At 41.1% G+C, this 25,264-nt stretch overlaps 1 long non-coding RNA gene across 1 annotated transcript; it reads right to left on the minus strand.

Annotated features, from left to right (window-relative positions):
* LOC121490549 lies at positions 1-25,264 on the minus strand. Its single transcript, XR_005987709.1, has 7 exons — positions 25,148-25,264; positions 19,817-19,884; positions 11,825-12,237; positions 10,540-10,724; positions 5,948-6,040; positions 3,867-4,102; positions 1-129 (listed from the first exon to the last, which is right to left on the minus strand). It is a non-coding gene; the product is annotated as an uncharacterized LOC121490549 (long non-coding RNA).

Raw genomic sequence — 25,264 nt, forward strand, 5'->3', positions numbered from 1 at the left:
AAACCAGCCAAAAGGTGGAAACAGCCCAAATATCCATCAACTGGTGAATGATAAATACAGTACAGTATATCCAAACAATGGAACACTATTCCAACGTAATTCCATTGGTACAAAGGAATGAAGTTCATGCTAAGTGAAAGAAGCCAGACACAAAAGACCACATTTTATATCACTCCATTTATCCAAAATGCCCAGGAAAGGTAGGACGCAAGGATTGACAGCCAATGCTGGTAATGGTTGCACAATTCACTAAAAATCATTGAACTGTACACTTAAAAAGGGTGACTTTCATGGAATGCAAATTACACTTCAGTAAAATTATATTTTTTAAATAAATAATAGCACAAGACCACACATGCCAAGGGGAAAGCGAATGATGAAAAGGTTGAGAATTTGACTGACAAAGCAAAGCGTCAGACAGAGCATGATCCTGGGCTGGGCTGGCAGACAAGCAAAATCTGGGGGAGAACCCACCCAGGAGTGCCATGGGAAGGGTCTAGTCTCTGAGGCCCACGGTGTCATCCTTCTCTCAACCTCTTTCGTGAACATCCCACTCGCCTTCCCTCGGCCTGCTGCTTGAAGGCCCAGGGGTCCTGTGGCCCAGTGGACTTCCTGAGCCTAGCCTAGCCCAAGATGAGTAGCAGCAAAACATGTCAGCCCCTCCCTGCTCCCATAACTCTGAGCCAGGCTTGCTGGGGCCTCCTCCCTCAGAAGAAGGATGTTTTGGGAGACAATCTAGCCGGAACCTTCCAAAACAAGATGATAATACCTTTTCATGTCCTTTTGGATCTATCTGACAATATTTCCTATGGATTTTCTCTCAAAAGGTTGACAGGAAGCTCTAGGGTTCTGTTGTCTAACTCTGATGAACCATCCACATTGTTGCAAAACATTCCCTAAAGATGATGATTTCCCATATATTTGGAAATCAACCAGACACTCTAACCTAGCCTCGGCTTAACTAAGAAAGAACTTTTTCTTTCACAAAACTATTAGTGATATTTTTAAAAAATCTCTGAAAGACCATAGGACAGACTTTAGAAATTAGATATCTACTGTCAAATTGCAGTCTAATAGGATTACAGGCCAGTCCTGGGTCTCAAGTCACATGTTATAAATATGTGAAGGCTATCATTTGGGGAAATACCATTTATAACATATATTCTGGGGCCCCAAAGATGATAGTTAACTACTTCACAAGGTTGACAAGAGGATAACATGTAATGTGCAGGAACTGGCACACTCAAAGCAGAACTCAGTAAACGATTATGGTAATGGGCACTATTAGCCTTTAAGTAAAAAGAAAAAGAGGAAAAGTAAACACCCAGGAATCATTTGAAAGATAAATGAAATTTAAACCAAAATGGGATACTGTTTTTCAGCCATTCCAATGCAGTACAAGTGTTAGAAAAAATGTGAACCCAGAGGAATGACCATCTGTTGATAGTGGGAATATTCGCTGCTACAACCAAGTAGGAAAGAAGTTCCACATTATCTTGAAAAGCCAAACATACACACCATATAAGACCCAGCAATTCCACACCCTAGAGAGACTTTGCATATAATGCCTCAGGAATCATGAGCAAGAATGTTTGTAGCAGTGTTGTTTATAAAACCAAAGAGTTAGAAATGACCCAACTGTCCATTGACAGGACACTGAATAAATAAAAGGTGGTACATACACATAAGGGAATACTATTCATCAGTGAAAACAAGTGAACCTAATGCTGCAGAAATCAAACATTGGTGATTTTGGAACACAGCGTTAAAGTGCAGAAGACTTACGCAGTGTGACTCCATTTTCAAAAGAGATAAAATTAAATAATATGCCATTTGCAGACATGCAAAAATCAAGGGTTTCTTTGTGAAGATGCTGAGCAATGGGATTGGGAGATGCTCATCAGGGTTTCAAAAGAATCCATGATGTACGATTTCTCAGGCTGTGTGGTAGGTTCAAGGCTGTTTATTTTCTTTTTCTAAATATATCTCACTGTGCACAGATTATTTCTAAAGAAAATAAGTCCTAATATTCACAACAGAAAAATCAAAGAAAGGTGACCAGTTGATCCTCAAAAGAAGATATGTCCATGACTAAGAAACTAATTTTTAAATATTCAAATTTAGTAACAATCAGATAGCTATAAAAAATTATTGCAAATTTTTTAAACAAGTAGCATTTTTCACCAATTAGATTGGCAAAGATATTTTTAAATAGCACTTAATGCATATGTTAATGCAATGAGATGGGCAGTTTGTTATACTCTGCTGCTAAAAGGGTAAGTCAGGACAACTTTGGGCGCCTGGGTGGTTTAGTTGGGTAAGCGTCTAATTCTTGGTCTCAGCTCAGGTCATGATCTCAGGGTCATGAGATAGAACCACGCGTTGGGCTCATGCTGGGTGTGGAGCCTGCTTAAGATTCTCTTTCTTCCTCTTGCCTCTGCCCCTCCCCTGCGCTCTCTTTCTCTTTCTCAAAAAAAAAAAAAGAAAAAGAAAAAAGGAACAACTTTTCTAAAAGGCTGCTAAACAATACATATCAAGAAGACTTTACATTTGTTTCCTTGACTCAGTATCAGAAGCTCACAAGAGAGTCAGTGAAAGATTTAGATGCAATACAGCATCGTTCACAACAGCCAAAAATGCAAACCACATATCCACTCATTTGACGAACATTTACTGAGCACCTGCCACGCACCAAGTATTCTTTGGGGGCACCTGCAATATTGTAGTGAACAAAATTGACAAAAATCTTTACCCTCGTGGAATTTACATTACGGTGGGAAGAATCAATCACAAACAGTAAACTTGGGAAAGAGCTAAAGTAAAATAGTACATGAGAGAACAGGTGCTGGAAGACCAAGAAAAAGCAGGGCAATATAAGAGGGATCAGGAATGGCTGGAAACAAGATGAGGGGGAACAGGTTACTTCACTAAGAAGCTGATATTTGAGCCAAGTTTCAAAGGAGGTGAGATATCTAGATAGTGGGTCCCTGGGCATTGGAAGAAGAGGGAACAGCTGGTGCAAAGATGTAGGGACACAAGCCTGTCCAGCAATTAGAGAAGCAGTAGGGAGTCTAGTAGCTTGAGTACAGCAGTCAGAGAGGAAGCTGGGGACCACAGAGAAAAAGAGCTCCGGGGCACTTATGAAGGGCTTCAAAGGACTTAACTCTCAGCAAAATAGGGAGCCTTTGCCACTTTGGAAGAGAGAGCCATGCTGTGCCTTTTTTTTTTTTTAAAGCATCCAAGTGTTCAAACAATAAGGAAATAACCAAATAAATTATAGTAAATACTGTGCTTGTTTATAGTAGGACCTCAGGAAACATCTAGAGGACAAATGAATACAATGAAATACCATACAGCCATTAAAATCATAACTTCAAAGAATATTCAGTGACCTGGAAGAGTGTTTATCTTGAATATTAAGTGAAAAAAAAATCTGATTAAAAAGTTGCATGTAGGGGCACCTGGGTGGCTCAGTGGTTGAGCGTCTACCTTTGGCTCAGGGCGTGATCCCGGGGTCCTGGAATCAAGTCCCGCATCAGGCTCTCCGCAAGGAGCCTGCTTCTTCCTCTGCCTCTGTCTCTGCCTTTCTCTCTGTGTCTCTTATTAATAAATAAATAAAATATTTTTTAAGTTGCATGTAAGTTACAGTTCCAATTTTGGAGATAGCTAGATAATAGAAACAAAAGTAGATTAAAAAATTATAAGGAAATACCATCAGATATGAAATGGCTTTAAGTAATTGATGAAATTACAGATTTTTATAGCATTTGTATTTTTATATATTTCTGAATGTTTTGTACTAAAGCATACTACTACTCTCATAATCAGAACAAAAAATAAATACAACCTTAAAAAAAAAAACCTACCACAACTGCTTGGTATTCTTCACCACTTCCATGGTGAATGTCTGGAAATACATCCATTGATCAAAATTATTGGATTTGTTCTGGGTCCACGGGAAAATGGAAGGTGTTTGATATTCATTGGCAGAATTTAGCAGCAGGCAGCCTGCAGTTCATCAGTGTGGCTGTCACCAGTAGTTCAATAAATCCATTGGAATCACTACAGAAGAATTTCTAATGGGATCATGGAAACAATTTGGCTGGTAAAAAAAACACATGATTAAAAAATCATTACATTATCTACCAGGCAGGAGAAGAATTGCCTAATTTAACCATGAAAGTCACTACAAAAGACCAAAATAATTATAGTGTAAACGGATACCCAAAATAAGGGATCATTTTATTTTAATGATACCTTGAAAGAAAATTATGGGTGCGGGGTGAGTTTGCCAGAATCAGGTAAAACAGCTCATTAGCACCCTTACTGGACTCAATTGACTGCTCATTTGGATCTGAGGCAGCACCCGATACCCTCCTCCCCCTGCCCCCCCACTATCCCGGGAGCTCCTTCTTATTAATTTCATTTTGGTGCTTGGGTCTCATGTCTTCAAATGCCTGCATCTCATGCTGGAGGACAGGTCTCCCCAAGACACATCTCCTTTGAAGTTCCTACGAAGCTCAATTTGTAGCAGCATTTCATCCCTCTGTAGCCAAGAACATGTTGATCCATCAGAAAAATGTGGCAATTTGGTCCACGAGGCATATGGAGTGATGAACCAAGCAAAGAGTCCTTCCCAGAACCCCAAAGTGGGATTTCCATGAAGCATTTGCAATGCTCCCAGAAACTTGCTTTCCCTTCCTCAAAGGAAGAGTCAGTCCATGGCCACTCTTTCCGAAGAGCTGGAGCATGTTCTTGCACAATTGCATCTTCAAATCCAATGTCTTCCCCAGCAAAGGTGGCTCCAGAGCTAAGTGGTCGCTGGTTTATTTAATCAGGTTCTAAGTTCAAAGGTGGGTAAGTCCCTGCATTAAGGAGTGAATTATTTCAGAGGAAAAGGGGATAGATAATTTGTTGACCTGCTATGGGATCAAGGGTGCTCTGGGGGCACAGTGAAGAGTCTGGAGCCAGGCAGGGCAGAGGTGGTTACTTTTCCTTTGACAAGAAATGGCTCAAGGTAATTCCAAATAAGTTAGGCAGACGAGAGGACAATGGGATCATTCTTATGATGCCTGACACAAAATACTCTGAAAATAAGCCCAATATTGCTGGGTTTTATTGTTATCGCTATTGTTTTGTTTTTATGAAAACAGCTTTTCTCTCCAATTACAATCCATGTTCAGCATGAAGTTCTTGTATTTCACTGGCTTGAGACAAGAAGTCTTACACTCCAAAGGTCTTGTTTTAAAAAAAAAACTCAACTGAGTCAATCTGAAGATCGAATTGATTTTACTCGTTGGTTCGTGAGTCACATAGCAACCCATCCAGCAAGCAGAAAAGAACTCCCAGGAGCTGTACAAAATGGAAGACTTTTCTAGACAGAAAGACGCAAAAGCAAGGAAGTTATTCTAGCAAAGAATGGGTCATTTCAGACAAGGTCACTTGTGGAAGAAATGTTGATATGCAACCGATGTTTTGTGTTAGGACCCCAGATGAAACATCTCAAATGGGAAAAGAGGCCCAAAACCTGCCCCCAAACTCCTGAGGAGTGCCTCAGGTAGGTAGGATCTTTCTGAGGTAGGAAAAGATGAAGGACCCTGGGAAAAGGAGGAGCACTATGTTGGCGTGCTAGGAAGGTAGTGCCACTGGAAGGCCACCAGGCCAGCCCCAGGGGGTGGGGGTGGGGTGGAGATAGAATCCTCCTTCCTCACCCCAACCCTCTCCACAGCAGCAGTTCTTGATTCTTGGGTGTGACTAGGGTCCCTCTGAAGGAAGGAGGGGTGGCAGCTTGGGTTTTCCAGTGATTCTCCTAACCGAGAGCTACAAATTAAAGGCAGCGCCATCTCCTCCTCAGTGAAGCTGTTCCCAGCATCCTCAATCCTCCTCAACCAAGATGGATCGGCCAAGGTTACCTGAATTTGTAATAAGACTAATGGCAAACACTTACCTGAAAACTCTGATAAAAAGAAGCAGATATTTCTCCTTACTGGTATGAAAGGATTTTCTCTTTTTCAGAAGTCAAAAGATATGAGTGAACCACCTAAAGGGTAGAACATGATAAGCGTTTAAAACAACTATGCTGGAAACATTTTTCTGGGCCAAAAGGTGGGAGAAAGCTCTCCTTCCCTCTCCCCTCTTCCCTCTTCCCCTCCTTTCTCTTTCCTTCCTTTCCTAAAGAATTCACTCCTGAAGCCATTAGGTGGAGGCAGACCACAGTGGGCTCCCACGGGCAGTGGGAGAGGGTCAGAAGCTGCAGAGCCCAGAGCAGAGGGGCAAGGGCCAGGTGGGATGAGAAGGGAGCCACACCCGCAGGCAGCTACATAGGGGGGAGGGTCAGAGCCCGGGTGGGGGGGCAGGGGGGACAGCACAGATGATGGCCAGACACACAGCAGGTGAGGAGGGCGCCCAAGGTGAGGTGTTCAGCGAGGATGTCAGAACCCAAGCTGGGCCAGGAGAGGCCACACAGAGGGGTTGGCCCCCAGAGGGTGCAGAGCCCCAGCCGAGGGTGAGGGTGTGGAGGGTGACCATACGGAGGAGGAGATGGTGGTGGAGAAGAAGTATCAGTGATGCTCTGGGAGATCAATCAAACAAGCAAATATATTAAGGGTATTGGGAGCCGAGTCTCTTGTTGTCAGAGAGGGAAGCTACAAATATGAACCCAACAACGTCGGTGTTGAATTCGAATCAGAGCTATGGATGCGAACCTACAGTTTTCCACGTAAAAGCTAATCACAGAAAAAAAGATTGCACATGTGAGTGCACGTGGGCCTATGTGTTACTCCTTGGGAAAATGGCTCATTCCCCGGCTGGAGCAGGAAGGTACGAGTCAAGCCTGGAGCATCTTATGGTGGGAAACAACGCACCCATAGAATGACAAAGACATGTCCAAGGACACAGAACCCAACTTGCGAAGAGTTCACCGACCAAACTCAGGGACAATTAAGCAAGAGCATCTCATGAGTGTGTAGCCCACGACAGAAACAGGAAGGAAACCATGGGTCCTTACAGACTTCATCAATGCAACAAATGAAAAGTTGGAGGCTGAATGGGATATTTACATGGTTTCAGTCAGATTACCTCCCCCAGAACACCTTAAGGACACCACCTTAATAAAGGCACCAAAATGGACATTGCCAGTCACTGGACAAATTAAAATCCTGTGCATCTAGAGAGGATGCAGTGGGAGAACATAGCCTCCCTTCTGTGATTTCCCTGCCCAAAGAGAAGAATCAAAATGGAATCATGAGCAAACAGCAGGCAAACTCAAACTGAGGGACAGTCTACCAACCAACCGGCCTATAACCTTTTAAAGTGTGAAAGTCAGGAAAGTCAAGGGGAGACTGAAAATTTGCTGCCAGATAAGGAAACCAAAGAGGCATAATAACTGCATGGCATGCATTATTCAGAACTCGATCTCTTTGCAATAAAGCGTGTTGATTGGGGCAACTGGTGAAACTGTAGGGGAGACTGCAGTTTAGACAGTAGTGACGTATGTCTTTACATTCCCGACCAGGATGGTTGTAGTGTGGCCACGCGAGGGAAAGCCCTCGTCGATTGTGTGCAACACGCATTAAAGTATTTAGAGATGAGGGGCAGCAGCTGGGCAACTTCCTCTCAACTAGTTCAGAAAACATGTTTTTAGACCATAGTTGCAAACTTTCCATAAGTTTGTGATTGTTTAAAAGAAATTTGAAGTTTGTTGTTTTTTTTTTACATCTCTATAAATATGTCCTGTGATGACAATGAACGACCTGATAGGAAGGCTCTCCTACAACTATCAGGGTGCCTGGCCGTTCTACCCGCTGTGGGTGAGACAGAACTTTCTGGGGCAGTTCTTTGGGTTCCTCCAAGAGCAGCTGGGCCTTCATCTTTGAAGTCTGGTTTTCTCTCGACCATGGAACTCTCGTTCCAGATGATTTACGTTTATGATTAGCATGGCTTCTCCAGGCTCAAAAATCCATCCCATGCTTAAGAGAACTTAAAACACAAAAGGCCAGGCACCTGTGCATTGAGTTTCCTTGCCAAGTAGCACAGGATTGTTGCCACCAGCTGACATCTGTACACTGTGTGCACACAGTGGCTCACTGGTCAGAAGCCAAAACTTTTGAAGGACGCCAAATGGTTGGGGCTGAACCAATGGTTGAACCATTGATGCCAAATGGTTGGACACCAAGAGAAAGCCATTCCTCCTCTTCCTCCTTCTTCCTTTCTTCCTTTCTTCCTTCCTTCTTCTTCTTCTCCTTCTCCTTCTCCTTCATTGAACAAATACTTATCAAGTAGTTAATTTGAGCCAGACATTATACTCAAAGAAGGGGATGGAGCTGTGAATAAAATCTCGGTCTTTCTCCTCAAGGAGAATACAACCTAGGGCACTGCCTAAAGACCACATTTTCTAAATTGAACAGTAACATATACACACAAAAGCACACAAATCATAATTGCACCGCTCAGTGAATTGTCCTGAATCAAACACACCCGTGCAATGAGCACCCAAATCAAGAAATAGAACATTAAGAGAACCTAAGAAGCCTTGCTGCCCTTTCCAAGCACCACCCCTCCTCCCTGACCTCCTGACTTTTAGCAAAGCCTAGTTTTGCTGGCAAACCTTCCCTTGTAAGGGAGATTTAAAGGAGGACACCTAAGTACTGGCTCTTCTAGAATGGAATTTCTCCTCCTGGGGACCAGGACCATATAGTGCTAACATTATCTCCTCGCACAGTGACTTGATTCTGCTTTTCCACAGTGCTGAGAGTTGCTGGTTAATGGTGACAATTTGAGCTTTGCCTGGTATGGATCTGGATGATAATTCCCATATGAAAAAGATTGAGCAGAACTGCTGAATTTGGTTGCCAGCAGGGGGTCCCTTTTGTTAGGCCAGATGCATCATGGCGGGATAGAGCAAGCACCCAACTCATGCAAAGGCCTAGCAGCAACCCTCAATGTAGGAGTTGTTTGGGTTGGCAAAGTGAGTGGAGTGGCACAGTGAGTTTTATCCGTGGATCCCGTGGCCGTTCATGGGCTTGCGTGATTCTCAGGCGGCCCCAAAAGAACTCAGCCCTTGTTTCTTTAGCAGGAGGCCTTAATGAATACCTCCCTAATTTCCCATGGTGGTGCTGCCCCCTTGGGGCTGCTCACTTCTATGTCAGAAGATCCCACCTCTATCTCAGGGACTGTTGAATTCAAGTGCCCTTTTATTTGTGTAACAGAAAGCCCCACAGAGCTCAAGAGGAAGTAGGTGTACCTTCTCAGCTCGGCCGGTGAAAGTATCTCTAGTTTTTAAAGAAATTTCGAGCAATTGCAGGGCTGTTGAATCCCTCTCATCCTGAAGACTGCCCAGAGACAAAGTCCATTCCTCATGGAGGTCATAGGTCCCTCCCTCACCAATCCCTTCCTCACATCCTTTTCTTTTTCCTCTCATTCTGACCTGTTCTTTCTTTTCACTTTTCTCTTCCTTTCCTTCCTATCTTTTTCCTCTCACTCCATTATTGCTTCTAAGGCTTCTACTTGGGTCTCATCATTTGCAGATGTATGAAGAACAGAGAGAAAGGAAGACAAACTCTTCCCCAGAAGTTGGGTAAGAAGGAGGAGAATGTTCCTATAGATGGCAATGTTCGTCACCTGCACGGAGCAACTGAAAATGGAGAGACACGTATTGCTACTGTAGGGAGAGAAAAATTTCTCCTTTACATTTGGGTCTCCAGCTGGGCCTAAGAATTAAACTAACATGAGACAGATAAACAGGAGGAAAAGCATACAAGTTTTAGTTACTTTTTTTTTTAGACTTGTACATTAGAGCCCTCACAAGAAAAATGAAGACACAAAGAAGCAGCTAGAGTCAAATGCTTCCACATGAAGTTGGACAAGGAGGACTAAACTGTGAACACGTGACAAGGCAGAGGGGCTTAGGCTAGGGTAGTTAATTAGGGAGAAGCAACTAGAAGGCTAGATTAGTTTATTTTTTAAATTTTTTTTCATTGGAGTTCAATTTGCCTACATATAGCATAACACCTAGTGCTCATCCCGCCAAGTGCCTCCCTCATTGCCCATCACCCAGTCACCCCAACCCCCCGCCCACTTCCCCTTCCACTACCCCTTGTTCATTTCCCAGAGTTAGGTATCTCTCATGTTTTGTCACTGTCACTGATTAGTTTAATAGGTTTGTTTGCACTCTTGGCCTTGACTCCTCGTCTCTGGTGATATGAATGTTTCTTGCCTTCTGCTATAGGCAGGACATCTTCCATATCAGCATCTCATCTCCTGCTTTCAGGAGGAAAAAGGAAGGATGCCCTCCATGGATCTGCTGTTTCTAAAGTGCCTTGAATTAAAAATGATCTGGAATAGGATATTTTGGGGTCATATCTTCTAAACTCTTTCACTATATAGGAAATACTTTCCATGAAGTCTTCCTTTTAAAGAAGAATTTTGAAGAAGGTGACTAAGAGTCATGTCCATCACTAAGATAAACTTAAATCTATAGAATATTCCATTTGAGCCCATTTCCAGAACTTAGAGGTCCTAAAAAGTCATCCAACCCAATACCTTCATTTCACAGATCAGATGGCAGTCCCAGAGAGGCTGATCAGCTTACGGTCACACAAGTAGTCAGTGGCAGGAACCCACATCTAAAATGGGGACTGCCCTTTCCCTTGGGATCATTCTTGTAAAGTTGGTAAACAAGCCAACTTCCTCCTAGGAGTCCTGCTTAAGTGGCAAGCTCTACCAAGCTGAAAAGCAAAAAATGACAGTATCATTTGCAAAAGCATCCCACAGAACTAATTCCAGCCTTCAGAAAGCACAATAGAAAGTAATCCTCTAGCTGACTACCTTAAATTATGGGCAGCACATTTAGTGATGTTTCTCTGACTTACTCATTTAGGAAGTGTTGAAACTTTTCTGAGGAGTCCTATCTTTTTGTCTTCCTGTGGTTTTGTTTGAAATTCATTAACTGCTTTCATCCCTTGTGATCCCCTTCTCTCCCTCCCCACTCCTTCGCCCTTCCATCCCACCCCATCCCGGGTCAAATCTGAAGGATCTGCTAGGGGAATATCATAGTCACCAAGGACCTATCATCATCACCAAGATTGATCCCATATGGTGTCTACAAAGATGAGGGAGGAGGCCACGGTGCTTGCATACTCCACAGGGATGATGTGGGAACGCAACTCCTTTTGTCTTCATTCCCAGTCCCTGAGATGAGCTCAGCCTGCTAGAACCAAGAATCTCTACTCCCCTGGCTTCACTAGCACTTCCAGCCATGCTTTTTCCATTTCTTCAACTGCGTTTCAAGAGCAATGGGATTCAGAGGTTTGAAAAGCTTTAAAAAATATATTTCATGTGATCTTGTGCCTACAGAATTCATGCTCCAATTTACCTTTGAGCTCATGCCTATTCTTACTAATTCAATTGTTCCTTTTGTGTCTATAAATTATATTTGGATTTTTTTTTCTTTCCCCCAGTTTGTTTAGTTTCCAGGAGAGAAGAATTCTCATCTCAGGCTCTAATTACAGCCCCAGCACTAGTCTATCATTTGTTTCCAAGATGTTTGAAGAGGTGTCTCACTGAGTTCTTCCCTTTCAAGCTGGCTTCTCAGAATGTCAGTGGAGATTTCCAGAAGCTTCTTCCACTAACCATGTGTTGATTTGAACCCTGAACGGTTTCCCCCAAGTTATGTGCTACAGTGGAGGCAGGGAACCACAAAAGACTAAGCGCCCTCCAACATAATCCTTATAGCATTGGTGCTTGGAGCATCCTTGTCTTCAACTACAAAATGACAACTATTAATAACATTTTGAGTTTATTTCTTTTAAAGTAAGAAGCGACTTACTGTCTGGTTTCTTCTCATGGTCTTTGTCTGGCCAGCTGTGTTTGCAGAAGCCAGGAAAGACTTGCTGAAGAAGGAAGATCTGTCTGGTTGGACTAATTGCTTGCCCAGTTACCCAAGCATTACGACTCATGCCAATGGCCACAGTATTGAACGGTCAGCCAGAAATGGACATGAAAGAGAAAGAAAACATAAAAGCAAGTCTACTCTAGTAAACTGCATGGCATTCAAGGAGGGGAAAGACAAACAACTCAAAACACAACCTTAGAATGTTCTCAGCAAGAAACAGACGGCCCACGGGGGACCTCTGGAACTTCCTTCTGATGCAAAGTTCAGTTTTCCCGCGAAGTACTGAGTAATGGGAGGTCAGGCCATGGTAAAGGAGAGCAGACTCTCTCACCTTACGGAATGCAGCTCTGTGAAAGATTTATCACGTAGCTGATGGACTTGCCACATGTCGAAGACTAACTTTTATTTTATGAATTCTTTCCCCCACCCCTCACTCCACACAATAAAAACTGTAATTGTGGTGATAGGAAAGTGTCTGTAACAATTTTAACACATGTGAGATTACCCAGGAGGTGTATCATGTGTAGGAGGTTTCAGAATTTCATTAATCCACCTTCTAGGAATGTGATATTTTACAGACTGTACTTGTGTACAGGACAAAGACAGCGAATTCCAAACAGACACTAAAGAACAGTCCCTCTTTTTCCAACCTGCTCCTCACATTTCTCTAGCTGAGTTGTTCAAAGGCAGAAAAGTAACTTGTTGGATGCTCTGCTACTGGCTTCTGACCCAGATCCCCTTCAGAAAACAAGTAAATTCTGTTTGCAGTTTACCAAAAATAGGGTTAGGAGCCAGACATTATATTAAATGAACTGACTGGGCATGAATGCCACTCGTTAATTTCCCTTTGTTAGATTTGCTCTACCAACTTCAATTTCAAAGATGTTAAAAAAATATATATATATATATGATATATATAGGAGATATATGTATATATCTCGCTGAGTTGAACTGTCTCTGCAGGTAGGCTGGCAAATCCTAGCAATGAATTTCCTGGGATGACCATTTACAGCTGTTTCCTTTACATAAATATTAGATAAGAATGCCCCTCTTTTGGGATCCCTGGGTGGCGCAGCGGTTTGGCGCCTGCCTTTGGCCCAGGGCGCGATCCTGGAGACCCAGGATCGAATCCCACATCAGGCTCCCGGTGCATGGAGCCTGCTTCTCCCTCCGCCTGTGTCTCTGCCTCTCTCTCTCTCTCTATGACTATCATAAATAAATAAAAATTAAAAAAAAAAAAAAAGAATGCCCCTCTTTTTTAGGAAAAAGGATCTGTTACCCATAAGCCCTTGTGCTTTAGAGCTAAATGCCATTGTTAACCTGCTGCCACTTCTAAACTTCTTCTCTCCTGGAATGTGATCTCTGAGTATCTCGTTGAATCAAGGCACAATGTTACATGGGTATCTTCTTGATCCAACCTGACTCATGGAAGCTCTGCCAACAGAACAAGCATAGATCTGAATATAAACTAGAAATATGTCATCATGATTCAGGACCACATGCAACCCTTGTCCAGAATTTAAAGATATGTAGAGGGCAGCCTCTGTGGCCCAGCGGTTTAGTGCCGCCTTCAGCCTGTGGTGTGATCCTGGAGTCCCGGGATCGAGTCCCACATCAGGCTCCCTGCATGGAGCCTGTTTCTCCCTCTGCCTGTGTCTCTGCCTCTCTCTCTCTCTCTCTGTCTGCCATAAATAAATAATCTTTTAAAAAAAATAATGATATGTAGAACTACAGAAGGGAATTTAGTTCATCACCTTGTCACTTTAGACCCATGCTCAGATAATCTGCAAAAAGTTTCCAAAATTTTTAAAACCAATCAGTAGTTGTTGACACATCTTTGCAAAAAGAGTTAAGAATGTGATGGTAAAATGAGCTATATGAACCATTACAGACAACTGCATGATCCTGCCCCACTTTTATAAACCCCTCTACTGTAGTCACTTCTATAAGCTTCTCCCTGTCTCAATTGGCTCCAGGCATGCTGGTCTCCTTGCTGTGTGCAAGTCAAACCCCCACCTTAGGGCAGTTGCCATCCCATCTGCCCAGAGCCCTCATTCCCCAGTTGTTCAAATGGCCAGCTCAGGCCTTTGCTCCAAAGCGTCACTCAATACTTCCTTCTGATCGGGGCCAGCCCTGACTATTCTATTTAAAATTGCACGTGCTTTCCAGTCCCACACTCTCCATCCTATTTGCCTTTCTTTCTCTTTTTTCGGTAACATTTATGATCTTCTGATATACTACATAATTTACTTATTTTCTATGTCTATTGGTTGTCTCTCCTCTCTCCACACTAGAATGTAAACTTCATAAGGACTGGAGTCTTGGTTTTGATCACTGACATATCCTGAGTGGTAGATGAGTACCTGGTATATTATAGGTGTCCCATAAGTATCTGTCAAATGTATAAGTAAATGGCTCAAAGAAGCAGAAGACCATATAAAAAACAATCATAAAGGCATCCAACAAGAAGTAGAAATTCCTCCTTTGCTGGGGACATTTTGAGGGAAAGAAACAGAATAGAGCAAAGAGGTTAGACTGTAGGGTCCCAGCTCTTCCTGAGGGCTGAAACCCTGTGGGAGAGGAGGCCTGCGTGTCTGTAGGAATCCCCATGGAGCACTGGCAAAGAGATTCTAGTACAATTCTCCAAGTATGGCTCAGGAGAGTACCTTCCCTGTATGCATACTTCTTAGGTTCACCCTGGGCCACGGAAAAGAGGAAAAAGAAGGACTAAAAACCTTCAGGGAAAAAACTACAAGTACCCAAAAGACACTGGGTTAGACCAAACTTGGCCATTTTAAACTATTTTTAAAAATGAATTACTTTCATGGGTGATAGCTTTAAATGGTTTCCCCACCATCAATAGGAATGAGGCCTACCATAAAAAAATAAAGAAAACTACTTTAATTTTTGGCACATCTGAGCTATAAGGCATAAACTCTAACCTGCCATAGTTGCACAGTCTCTACGGCTGGACATTAAGCATCACAAAGAAAGGCCCCTATCTATTTGGTTTACTGCCCTATTCACAGCATCTAGCATAGTGCCTTCAGTGTGGTAGATGATTAACAGCATTGGTTGATTGGATCAGTGGTTTTCTTAAGAATGAAGCAATAAATCCATTCCATATGTGTTCTGGGGTCAAACTGCCTGAGTTCAATACCCTTGCTCTGCCAGGGGCAGTATAGACAATGGAATGGTCATATCTTCATCCTGCTGTGGAAAAATTATTTATTGAAATACTAATTTGTATTTTGTTGTCATCATATTTTTTCTATCCCATTCTAAGCACATGATGGACCTTCATTACTCTAAGCCTCAAGGGAGGTAAGCCAGCCAGCCTGGCTAGTGATGAGGATGTACGCTCCACCTCGGTGATTTCAAGGAAAGAGCAAGCTCTCAGAGAAAGAATGGACTACATGGCCCAGTATCCACCCATTTTCAAGGGACCATGATGATCTGGATGGTGAAGATGTCAGTAGCATGGCAGGCTAAAGATTAAGGGTGCATTTTCCATTTTCTAAGAACCACATAAGATTTTTGTACAGCCCTGGGCAAGATATGTGGGCCCACTTCATTGAGCATAAATTTCCTGCTGTCACAGCATTGGTGGGGGGATTGCTTCTGAGTCAGATTTGACCTGACATAAAGAAAACAAAGACAAATGACCTCTTTTCACACTCAGCTTTATGGAGAAGGATTCACAGCAATACACTATTACTTTTAAAACTTACAATTCTAGAACAGTGATCTTTAAGTTCCTCCAAGAAACTTCTCCATGAAAAATTCTAAATGTCTGTTGGAAGTTGGATAAAGGGGACACTGAATTCAACTTAACCTCTTTCTAAAGTCAGCACGACATAACCCTGCAAGAAATCTGACCAGAGCTCATGAACTGTTGATAGTGCTCCTCCAGGCACCCATGGTCAGTGTCTAGGAGTTTGATGGGCTGTGGTTTGGGTTCCTGGGGTGGAGACTCTGGTTGGTAACATGAATGCTTCTCAAACAGTCCCATTCTCTAAAGAGCCTGGGAAGACATTTTCCAATCTTTATAGTTTCTTTCACATTTATTTGTTTTTCAGACTTTAAGTCTAAATCTTATAATCATACTCCCACAAAGCAAAGTTTTAGAGTTTAACGGAAAATTGCATTAATTTTCTTAAAAAGTCATTCTCTACATAGAAATAAATTTTCCCTCTTCCCAGGGCTCAAATGGGCATGAAGAATTTCTTTAATTTAATAAGTGCTTTACACTTAAGACAAATCCTCAAAACTATGTTTCTTTTCCCTTCAATTAAGAATTACTAGAGTTGATCAGTCTTTGAAAAGATACTCCCTGTCTCCTCTCACCATTCTCTTTCAACATTGTGCTGGAGTTCTAGCTACTGCAACAAGATCAGAAAATGATATAAAAGAAATACTGATTGAGAGGGAAGAAATAAAAATGTCTTTGTTCACAGATGATACAACCATCTATGTAGAAATTCCAAAAGAATCAACAAAAAAATCTACTGGAACTAACAAGCGTTATAGCAAGTTTGCAGAATAAAGGTTAACATACAAAAGTCAATTTTTTCTTATATACCAACAATGAACAAGTGCAATTTGAAATTAAAAACACAATGCCATTTATATAAGCATTTCCCGAAGTGAAATACTTAGGTATAAATCTAACAAAACATGTATGAGATTTACATGAGGAAAACTACAAAACCCTGATGAACAAAGTCAAAGAACTAAATAAAGGGGGAGATAATCCATGTTCATGGATAGAAAGACTCATTATTCTCAGATGCCAATTCTGCCAAACTTGATCTATGGATTCAATGCAACTCCAATAAAAATCTCAGCAAGTTATTTTGTGGATATTGGCAAACCAATTCTAGAGTTTATATGGAGACTGACACTACCTGACTTCAAGACTCACTGTAAAGCTACAGTAATCAAGACAGTGTAGCATTGGTGGGAGAATAAACAAGTAGATCAATGGAACACAATAGAAAGCCCAGAAGCCGACATATATAAACACAGACAACTGTTCTTGGACAAAGGAGCAAAGGTAATACAATGGAGCAGATAGTTTTTTTTTTTAAATAGATTGTCTTTTCAACAATGACATTGGAACAACTGGATATCTACATTCAAAACAACAACAACAACAACAAAAGAATCTAGACATGTATCCTATACCCTTCACAAAAATTGTCTCAAAATGGATCATAAATCTGAATGTAAACCATAAAACTCTTAGAAGATAACAGGAGAAACCCTAGATAATCTTGGTAATGTTGATTATTTTTTAGATACAATGTCAAAGGCATAATCCCTGAAAGAAATAATTGATAAACTGGATAAAATTTAAAACTTGTGCTCTGTAAAACATAATGTTAGGATGAGAAGATGAACCACAGAATGGGAGAAAATACTTGCAAAAGACACATCTGATAAAGGACTATTATTCCAAATACACAAAGAACTCTTAAAACTCAACAATAAGAAAACAAACAACCCAGTTTAAAATTGGGACAAAACAGACACTTCACTAAAGAAGAAAAACAGCAAATAAGCATATGAAAAGATGCTCCACATCACATACCATCAAGGAAATGCAAATTAAATCCACAGTGAGATACCACTACACATCTATTAAAGGGGGCAAAATCTGGAGCTGACATCACTAAATGCTGGCAAGAAAGTGGAGAAACAGAAAATCTCACTCATTGTTAGGAATCGTTTGTTGGTTTCTTACAAAACCAACTCATCATCCAGTAATTGTTCCCCTTGGTGTTCAACCAAAGTAGCCCACAATTTATGTCCCACCAAACCTACACACAGATGTTTATAGTAGCTTTATTCATAATTGCCAACATTTAAAAGCAACGAAGACATCCTTCAGTAGGTGAATGGATCAATAAACTGTGGTATGCCAGACAATGTAATATGATTCACCACTAAGCAGAAATAAACTACCAAGCCATGAAAAGATATGGAAAAAACTTAAAGTGCATCTTACTAAGTGAAAGAAGCCAATCTGAAAAGGCTACATACTGTATGATTCCAACTATATGACATTCTGGAAAAGGCAAAACTATAGAGACAGTAAAAAGATCAGTGGTTGCTAGGGATTGGCAGAGTGGGAGTAGAGGGGAGAGATATATAAATAAAGCACAGAGGATTTCTAGGCAATGAAAATACTTTCTACATACTAAAACGATGGATACATGTCATAATACATTTAGCCAAACCCATAGAATGCACAACACCAAGAATGAACCCTCATGTAAACTCTGGACCTTGGGATTATGATGTGTTGAGGTAGGTTCACTGATTATGAAAAAAGTACCATTTGAACAGGATGTTGCTAATGGGGAAGACTATATACGTGTACAGGCAGGAATATATAGAAAATCTCTGTACCTTCTCCTCAGTTTTGCCCTGAATATAAAACTGCTCTAGAAAATAAAGTCTTAATTTTAAAAAAATTTGAACATAGACATCAAAAAACACTTCCTTAAAAAAAATCGCTCCTTACAGATACTTTTTTTTTTTTTAGTTTTCCTCACTGTATGTGTTTGCATATGAAATGCCACCAAATATGAGAACACAGTGAAAGTAATGATTTCCTTTCCAATGAACATGAACTTTTGTTCCGAAACTTGAATTGGAACAGGAATTTGGGAGAGGGTCATCAGAAGACCATCCAAAAGATTAGGGCTCTCAAATGAAAAAAGTGGGCAATGGAAAGGGTGGCGTGGCATCGGCTTCCCATGCAGCCTCATGGAATGAGTTTAAGGCGCAGTGGTTTGGACTCAGGTCATGGTCTCAGGATTGTGGGATTGATCAACCCTGTGTTGGGTTCCACACTCAATGTGGAGTCTGCTTGAGATTCTCTCCCTCCCTCCCTCTTTCATTACCCCTGCTCACTGTAAATAAATAAATAAATATTTTTAAAATGCAAACATGTCATTAACTCCCCCAGAGCTTAATTGCCACAAAACGCATCCCAAAAAATTTGCATAGCACTTTAGAATGTTAACTGTAATTCATGCTGCAATGGCAGTGCTACTTGGCAATGCTACTTGCTTGAGATGAGAACTGGTGATGAAAACTTTTTGTTAATAAATGTCCTTTTGGAAAGTTGCCATGACCAATGAAAGAACTTGAAATACAGCAGGAGAAATATGATTAATCAGAGTCTTGCTTTTTCTTTGCTTCCTGGGTGTGTTGAAATTTAGTGTCTCAATTAAGAACTGGGTTTTGTTTTTGTCTCTTCTAATAATTTTACAGGGAGTAAGTCAAGGTAGGTCTGGGCCAAGCCGATATTTTAGGGAAAGGGAAAAATCTGAGACATTCAATGTCAAGGCTATGGGTCAAATAACAGTGACTGGCAGCCATGTTTTTGGCAAAAATTTCTTGAGTACTTCCAGAAAGTCAGGCACTAGGCTTGATACTGATAATACAGAGGAACAAAGTTATAGCCTTCACTTTCAAGAAGCACATACTGAGTGAAAGAGAAAGGTAAGTCCTTTATTTGTTCATGCTCAGATCCCTTTCTCCTTCTCATTCCAATGAGAACCATTCCAAATTTCCACCAACGCACATTTCTCAATTCTTTTTCTCCAACTCCTACCTTCCTGCTTCTCAGCAAATAGCCTTACTTCATACTTAAGCAAAGAAAAGGAGTGATCAGAGAAATAATTCCCTCAACAACTCACCCACAATCTATGAGCATCTCCTCCCTTACTCATCTTTATTTCTTTTCATCCACTCTCAGAGATGAAATCCTTTTCCTTGTGTTTAAGGCCAGCCAGTTTCTGGATCTTGATCCTTCAGTGACCCTCCACTCTCTCTACCTCCTCCCTCCTCCCTCCTTCCCTCCATTTTTCACTTCCTTTTCTTCTCTAAACATTTATAGCAAAGAACACTTACCTCATTAAGTAGACTTCCACTATCACTGCTATTATCCTTAGCACGTCTAAGATGTAGTCATAGATGGGCTAGACCAAAAGTAGAGTCTAAAATTAAAACAACTTCATTCTCATCCAATATTATCTCTTTAGGTCAAGACTGAAGCACATGTGTGGAGCAAAGCAAAAAAGAACATCTTTAATCTACTGTTGTAGAACTCTCATTCAAAGTTTTTGATCTATAGAACAAAGCAGAATGTACCAAGACAATTCAGGATGTTATGTGATGGATAATTTGCTTAATCTTGTTGGGAAATGAGAATAAACACAACTGCCAATTCCCATACCTATTGTTGATACAATGGGAACCCATTGCCAGATAGACTGAGACAAGGGTGATTGATTTTAAGGAAAAGTCACAAACCATTGTTTTCATATTCTGGCATTATAAATTGAAACAATCTTTCTTAGTAATACATATCAAAAGGCTTTAATATGTTTATATATTTTAATCAAGTAATTCCATTCTGTAATTTTATCCCAAGGAAATAATCATGGCAGAAACCCAAAATTTAGCTTCAAAGATGTTCACTGCAAGAACTGTTAATAATTGCAAAAACCGGAAACAGTTTTAATAGTCAGCCATGAATCTGCTGATTAAATAAGTTTTGATGCTATGCAATGCGGTTTTAAGACTCTTGGATTTCTCTTCTAAATACTTATTTTTTTTCCTAATTACCTCATCCCTTTGTCTTTTTTGTTCTGCTTTTGGGAAGATTTCCTCAACTTTACCTTCCAACTCTCCCGTTAAATTATTTCTCCCATCAAACATTGTATTTCCAAAAGCATATTCTTATTCTCTGCCTATTCCTTTTATTTTATTTTTTTTTTATTCCTTTTAAAATAGTGTCCTTGTCTTGTATCAGGGGTACAATATCTTCTCATCTCCTTGAGATATTAATTTTGGCTTTGTTTTTAAGTTTTCTTCTGCTCCCTTCATTGTCTCTCTTTATCTGTGTTCCTTTTTTCTGTTTATTTGTTTTGGACTCTGGTTTCACACAAAGACTTCTCTCACATAACTGATGACCCTTGACTGAAAGTTTGTATTTAAACACTGATTAGAAGCTCTCTGGAGCAGGGGCAGGAGAGGGGGTGCCTGGGTGGCTCAGTCAATTAAGCATCTGACTTATAATTTTGACTCAGGTCATGATCTCATGGATCATAAGATAGAGCCCTGCATCCACTCCCCACTCAGCAGGGAGTCTGCTTGAGATTCTCTCCCTTGGTTCCTTCTCTCCCTACTATGCTCGCTTGCAAGCTCTCTCTCTCTCTCTCACTCCAAAATAGATAATAAATATTTAAGAGGGGGGAAAAAGCCTTCTGTGTGTGCACACAGAGCCTGTCCATTGTACAATTTGTTGAAGGGTCATGGGGTCATACCAGGTCATACATGTAAATTCTCTTCTGTAGACAGGTCAGATTTCCCTCCAAAATCCTGTTTAGAGTTTTAAGCCTGGCTGCTATCATCCTTCGAACCTAGCTGGGGGCTCAGAATTTTACCATTAACCTCTATGACTTTTCATTGTTCCCTACTTTTAGTGTGATTCCTTACTACCCGCTGGTGAGGTACCTTGTGTGCCTGAGTCCAAAGACCTCTCCAGAAAGTAAAGTTCCTATCTTATGCCAAGGTGAGGGAGAAATAGTTGCTTGAATGCATGGGGTGGAGAGGATCTAGGGTTCTAAACACTATTTTTTAAAGACTTTATTCATTTATTCATGAGTGGCACAGAGAGAGAGGCAGAGACACAGGCAGAGGGAGAAGCAGGCTCCATGCAGGGAGCCCAACCTGGGACTCGATCTTGGGTCTCCAGGATGGGGCCCTGGACCAAAGGCAGCGCTAAACTGCCGAGCCACCCAGGCTGCCCCTAAACACTCATCTTAAAGACTTTGAATCATGTACCTCTACCTAAAATGGAACATGATAGCTCTGATTCTACAGGTGAATTTGACTAGAAGAATCTGATTGCTTTTAACTGGCTTTCCCACTGTGGGTTTAGTTATCAGATTTTTTTTCTGGTTTTCCTTTTTTTTTTTAATTTATTTTTTATTGGTGTTCAATTTGCCAACATACAGAATAACACCCAGTGCTCATCCCATCAAGTGCCCCCCTCAGTGCCTGCCACCCAGTCACCCCCAACCCCCACCCGCCTCCCCTTCCACCACCCCTAGTTCGTTTCCCAGAGTTAGGAGTCTCTCATGGTCTGTCTCCCTCCCTGATATTTCCTACCCATTTCTTCTCCCTTCCCCTCTATTCCTTTTCACTATTATTTATACTCCCCAAATGAATGAGACCATATAATGTTTGTCCTTCTCTGATTGACTTACTTCACTCAGCATAATACCCTCCAGTTCCATCCACGTTGAAGCAAATGGTGGGTATTTCTCATTTCTAATGGCTGAGGAATATTCCATTGTATACATAGACCACATCTTCTTTATCCATCATCTGTCGATGGACACCAAGGCTCCTTCCACAGTTTGGCTATTGTGGCCATTGCTGCTATAAACATCGGGGTACAGGTGTCCCGGCATTTCACTGCATCTGTATCTTTGGGGTCAATCCCCAGCAGTGCAATTGCTGGGTCGTAGGGAAGGTCTATTTTTAACTCTTTGAGGAACCTCCACACAGTTTTCCAGAGTGGCTGCACCAGGTCACATTCCCACCAACAGTGTAAGAGGGTTCCCTTTTCTCCGCGTCCTCTCCAACATTTGTGGTTTCCTGCCTTGTTAATTTTCCCCATTCTCACAGGGGTTAAGTGAGATCTCATTGTGGGTTGATGTGTATTTCCCTGATGGCCAGTGATGCAGAGCATTTTCTCATGTGCTTGTTGGCTATGTCTATGTCTTCCTCTGTGAGATTTCTGTTCATGTCTTTTGCCCATTTCATGATTGGATTGTTTGTTTCTTTGCTGTTGAGTTTAAGAAGTTCTTTATAGATCTTGGAAACTAGCCCTTTATCTGATACGTCATTTGCAAATATCTTCTCCCATTCTGTAGGTTGTCTTTTAGTTTTGTTGACTGTATCCTTTGCTGTGCAAAAGCTTTTTATCTTGATGAAGTCCCAATAGTTCATTCTTGCTTTCATTTCTTTTGCCTTTGTGGATGTATCTTGCAAGAAGTTACTGTGGCCGAGTTCAAAAAGGGTGTTGCCTGTGTTCTCCTCTAGGATTTTGATGGAATCTTGTCTCACATTTAGATCTTTCATCCATTTTGAGTTTATCTTTGTGTACGGTGCAAGAGAGGGTCTAGTTTCATTCTTCTGCATGTGGATGTCCAATTTTCCCAGCACCATTTATTGAAGAGACTGTCTTTCTTCCATTGGATAGTCTTTCCTCCTTTGTCGAATATTAGTTGACCATAAAGTTGAGGGTCCACTTCTGGGTTCTCTATTCTTTTCCATTGATCTATGTGTCTGTTTTTGTGCCAGTACCACACTGTCTTGATGACCACAGCTTTGTAGTACAACCTGAAATCTGGCATTGTGATACCCCCAGCTATGGTTTTCTTTTTTAAAAATTCCCCTGGCTATTCGGGATCTTTTCTGATTCCACGCAAATCTTAAAATAATTTGTTCTAACTCTCTGAAGAAAGTCCATGGTATTTTGATAGGGATTGCATTAAACGTGTAAATTGCTCTGGGTAACATTGACATTTTCACAATATTAATTCTGCCAATCCATGAGCATGGAATATTTTTCCATCTCTTTGTGTCTTCCTCAATTTCTTTCAGAAGTGTTCTATAGTTTTTAGGGTATAGATCCTTTACCTCTTTGGTTAGGTTTATTCCTAGGTATCTTATGCTTTTGGGTGCAATTGTAAATGGGATTGACTCCTTAATTTCTCTTTCTTCAGTCTCATTGTTAGTGTATAGAAATGCCACTGACTTCTGGGCATTGATTTTGTATCCTGCCACGCTACCAAATTGCTGTATGAGTTCTAGCAATCTTGGGGTGGAGTCTTTTGGGTTTTCTATGTAGAGTATCATGTCATCAGCGTAGAGGGAGAGTTTGACTTCTTCTTTGCCAATTTGAATGCCTTTTTTTTTTTTTTTGAATGCCTTTTTTTTTTTTTTTGAATGCCTTTTATGTCTTTTTGTTGTCTAATTGCTGAGGCGAGGACTTCCAGTACTATGTTGAATAGCAGTGGTGAGAGTGAACATCCCTGTCTTGTTCCTGATCTTAGGGGAAAGGCTCCCAGTGCTTCCCCATTGAGAATGATATTTGCTGTGGGCTTTTTGTAGATGGCTTTTAAGATGTTGAGGAATGTTCCCTCTATCCCTACACTCTGAAGAGTTTTGATCAGGAATGGATGCTGTATTTTGTCAAATGCTTTCTCTGCATCTATTGAGAGGATCATGATTCTTGGTTTTTCTCTTGCTGATTGATATGATGAATCACATTGATTTTTTTTACGAGTGTTGAACCAGCCTTGCGTCCCAGGAATAAATCCTACTTGGTCATGGTGAATAATCTTCTTAATGTACTGTTGGATCCTATTGGCTAGTATCTTGTTGAGAATTTTTGCATCCATGTTCATCAGGGATATTGATCCATAATTCTCCTTTTTGGTGGGGTCTTTGTCTAGTTTGGGAATTAAGGTGATGCTGGCCTCATAGAATGAATTTGGAAGTACTCCATCTCTTTCTATCTTTCCAAACAGCTTTAGTAGAATAGGTATGGTTTCTTCTTTAAATGTTTGATAGAATTCCCCAGGGAAGCCATCTGGCCCTGGACTTTTTCTGGTTTTATGAGTTACTATATCCGTTAGCTATTGTTATGTAACAAACTACCCCCCAAATTCAGTGGCTTGAATCAATAATCATTTACGATTACTCATGACTCTTTAAACAAGCTGCATGATTCTTTTGTTTTCAGCTGGGCTTCCTTAGGCATGTGCAGTCCAACGCAAGTCTGAAAAGTCAGTTTTGTCAACCTTGGCTGAGTTTACTCATAACACTTGCAGCCTTGACTAGGGCAACTGTGCTGACTCAGTTCTGGCCACATATTCTCTCATCTTTCATCAGATTAGCCTGGAATTGTTCATGGCAGAGGCAATGGTCCCTAGATTTAGGACAGAAACCCATAGACCCTTTGATGGTTAGGCTGGGACTGGTAAAATTTTATGGTTTCTTTCTATTGGTCAAAGCAAATAACAAGACCACTTCCCATTCAAGAAACAGGGAATAGACTCTACCTCTTGATGGTACAGGCTGTAAAGTCACATTGCAATGCGCATAGATAAAGGGAACAAAGAAGGAATGTAGTTATTTTTGCAGTTAATCTATCACAGTTACCTCTGATTGGTGAGTTTTTCTGCACCAAAGATGCTGACGTCTCTCCAGCAACTGTTTCTGATCTCATCTTCATTGTTGTGCCTTGTGCCTCTTTACTCCTTTATTCATTTATCCATT

This window comes from Vulpes lagopus, chromosome 5 (genome assembly GCF_018345385.1).
Source record: "Vulpes lagopus strain Blue_001 chromosome 5, ASM1834538v1, whole genome shotgun sequence".
Lineage (NCBI taxonomy): Eukaryota > Metazoa > Chordata > Mammalia > Carnivora > Canidae > Vulpes > Vulpes lagopus.